Consider the following 3,832-nt stretch of genomic DNA (forward strand, 5'->3'; position numbering starts at 1 on the left):
TATTTATTTATTTATTTATTTATTTATTTATTTATTTATTTATTTATTTATTTATTTATTTATTTATTTATTTGTTTATTTATTTATTTATTTATCTATTTATTTATTTATTTATTTATTTATTTATTTATCTATCTATTTATCTATTTATTTATTTATTCACTTATCTATTTATTTTATTTTATTTTTGTATTTATTTGTTTGTTTGTTTGTTTGTTTATCTATTTATCTATTTGTTTATTTTTATTTTTGTGTTTATTTGTTTGTGTGTTTGTTTGTTTGTTTGTTTGTTTGTTTGTTTGTTTGTTTGTTTGTTTGTTTGTTTGTTTGTTTGTTGATTCATTTTATTATTATTTCATGGGTGGTTATCACATACAGACAATCACAAAATATAATACCCGAACGATACACTTCACTTGTTTGAAGTGTCGCTAAGATTTGCTGGGAGTGTGGGTGGGGAGGAGGGAAAAGAATGCGACCGAGAAAATAGTGCTAAAATTTTAAGATTTTTTGGGCGTGTGGGTGGGGTAAGGAAATGAATGCGGGCGTGAAAATAGTGCTAAAATTCATACCACTGAATTATTAAAATCCCTGCAACATTTTATGTTCAAGAAGATTAACTGAAAAATATGAAAACGTCTTAATGGATTTGCGGTAGAAAGGTTGTGTATTCTTCCGCCTGGGTTCATGATGGCGTCGAGGTAACCTTACTCAAAAATCATTGCATTCCAGACTTTTGAATATAATGGTGATAATTTTACAGTTATATACAAATAAGAATTTAGAAAATAAAATATTTGTCAAAATGTAGACAAATGTGTTGCTCATAAAGAATAAGAATAGGATAATCTGGTAACAAACTAAACGAGGTATTTTCTTGTAGTATTCTCTTGATAATCTTATTGAATTCTGTTTCATATATAATATAAATCTTACTCCAAGTTGATATATGTATCCGACCAAAAATATTACCAAATACGTAGAACAGTTGCATCATCTTATATTTATTATATTTGATAAATATATGTTGTATGATAGGATACTGTATGTAGGCGACGGTAATTCCAATTCTTTAAGTTGCATCTACGACATAGCATAACGGCTTCCACGTCTTTCCAAGCTCTTCCCTCTCTCCTTCACTCTCTCCCTCCCTCTCTCCCTCTCTTCCTCCCTCCTCCCTCCTTCCCTCTCTCCACGTCCTTCCCTTTCTCCCTCTCCCCCTCCCTCTTTCCACGACCCTTCCTCTCTCCCTCCCTCCTCCCTCCTTCCTTCTCTCCACGTCCTTCCCTCTCTCCCTCACCCCTCTTTCCCTCTCTCCACGTCCCTCCCTCTCTCCCTCCATCCTTCCCTCTCTCCCTCCCTCCTTCCCTCTCTCCCTCCCTCCCCTTCCCTCTCTCCCTCCCTCCCTCCTTCCTTCCCTCTCTCCCTCCCTCCCTCCCTCCTTCCCTCTCTCCCTCCCTCCCTCCTTCCCTCTCTCCCTCCCTCCCTCCCTCTCTCTCTCCCTCCCTCCCTCCTTCCCTCTCCCTCCCTCCCTCCTTCCCTCTCTCCCTCCCTCCCTCCCTCCCTCTCTCCCTCCCTCCCTCCTTCCCTCTCTCCCTCCCTCCCTCCTTCCCTCTCTCCCTCCCTCCCTCCTTCCCTCTCTCCCTCCCTCCCTCCTTCGCTCCCTCTCCCTCCCTCCTTCCCTCTCTCTCCCTCCCTCCCTCCTTCCCTCTCTCCCTCCCTCCCTCCTTCCCTCTCTCCCCTCCCTCCCTCCTTCCCTCTCTCCCTCCCTCCCTCCTTCCCTCTCTCCCTCCCTCCCTCCTTCCCTCTCTCCCTCCCTCCCTCCCTCTCTCCCTCCCTCCTTCCCTCTCTCCACGTCCTTCCCTCTCTCCCTCCCTCCTTCCCTCTCTCCCTCCCTCCTTCCCTCTCTCCACAACCCTTCCTCTCTCCCTCCCTCCTCCCTCCTTCCCTCTCTCCACGTCCTTCCCTTTTTCCTCTCCTCCTACCTCCTTCCACGTCCCTTCCTCTCTCCCTCCCTCCTCTCTCCTTCCCTCTCTCCCTCCCTCCTCCTTCCTTCCCTCTCTCCACGCACTTCCCTCTCTACTTCCCTCCTTCCCTTTCTCCACGTCCCTCCCTCCCTCTCTCCCTCCTCCCTCCTTCCACAACCCCCTCCTTCCCTTACTCCCCTTCTCCCCCCCCACACACACACCTTCAGAAGCCTACTCCTTCACGCCTCGCTGAAACACAAACTCCTTATCTTCCTCCTCGGTCTACTTCCTCCTCCTCCTCCTCCTCCTCCTCCTTCTACTCCCTCCCTTCCACCTCCTCCTCCTCCTCCTCCTCCTCCTCCTCCTCCTCTTCCTCCTCGTTCTACTCTCTCCCTTCCTCCTTGTCCTCTTACTTCTCATGATCCTTCTTCACATTATCCTCCTTTTCATCCTCACCATCTTCTCTTTCCTTCTACTCCTTTTCCTCCTCCTTCTCCTCCTCCTCCTCCTCCTCCTCCTCCACCACCTCCTCCTCCTCCTCCTTCTCCTCCTCCTCCTCCTCCTCCTCCTCCTCCTCCTCCTCCTACTACTACTACTACTACTACTACTACTACTACTACCACCACCTCCACTACTACTACTACTACATACTACTAATACTAATAATAATGGTAATAATACTAATACTAATACTAACACTGATACTAATACTAATACTAATATTAGTACTAGTACTCATACCAATACTAATAGTAGTACTAGTACTAATACTAATACTAATACTATTAGTAGTAGTAATAGTAGTAGTAGTAGTAGTAGTAGTAGTAGTAGTAGTAGTAGTAGTAGTAGTAGTAGTAGTAGTAGTAGTAGTAGTGGTTGACAGTAGGATACATGAACTTTTGTATTAGGCATTGTTAATAAAAATTAAATCGACAGATAAAAGGGTTGTCGACCACAGTCATTGGCGGGAGAGGGGCCAATGAACTGTGTCTGTGGGAGACAGATCCTGCTGCTTCCACCACACAGTTCCACGAGGATGGAGGTCGTGTTTACTTTTAAAGTAGTAGTAGTAGTAGTAGTAGTAGTAGTAGTAGTAGTAGTAGTAGTAGTAGTAGTAGTAGTAGTAGTAGTAGTAGTAGTAGTAGTAGTAGTAGTAGTAGTAGTAGTAGTAGTAGTATCAACACTACTAATACTCTTCCTCCTTCTTGTCCTTGTTCCCATCTTCGGCCTCCCCCTTTTCCTTGTTCTCCTCCTCCTCCTCCTCCTCCTACTCCTCCTCCTCCTCATCATCATCATCATCATCATCATCATCATCATCATCATCATCATCATCATCATCATCATCATCATCATCATCATCATCATCATCATCATCATCATTTTCTTCTTCTTCTTCTTCTTCATCTTCCTCTTCTTCTTCTTCTTCTTCTTCATCTTCTTCCTCTTCTTCTTCTTCCTCTTCTTCCTTACTACTACTACTACCACTATTACTAATTAATCCTCTTCCTCATCCTTATTCTTATCTTCGACCTCGTCCTCTCCCTCCTCTTCCTCTTCCTCCTCCTCTTCCTCCTCCTCCTTCTTTTGGAGCCCACCCCGCTTTGTTAACCCTCTTGCCCGTGGCGCAACAGACTTCCAGGTCTAAATTTCTTTTATATTCTTCATAAAATAATATTCCAGTTACTTGGCAATACAACAACATAAGTGAGGAACCCTTGACATCATTTTCTGTTCTCAAAAATATCTTATGAATATCAGTTCTTCTTCACATATTTCCCCCCCTTTTTTTTCCAAAAAGTTTTTATTGTTATGGACAAAAACAAAAAACAAAAATATCCTGATAGCACGGGTTTCCAATCCACCTC

This window comes from Oratosquilla oratoria, chromosome 37 (genome assembly GCF_046742065.1).
Source record: "Oratosquilla oratoria isolate Oo_2021 chromosome 37, ASM4674206v1, whole genome shotgun sequence".
In the NCBI taxonomy this organism is placed as follows: domain Eukaryota; kingdom Metazoa; phylum Arthropoda; class Malacostraca; order Stomatopoda; family Squillidae; genus Oratosquilla; species Oratosquilla oratoria.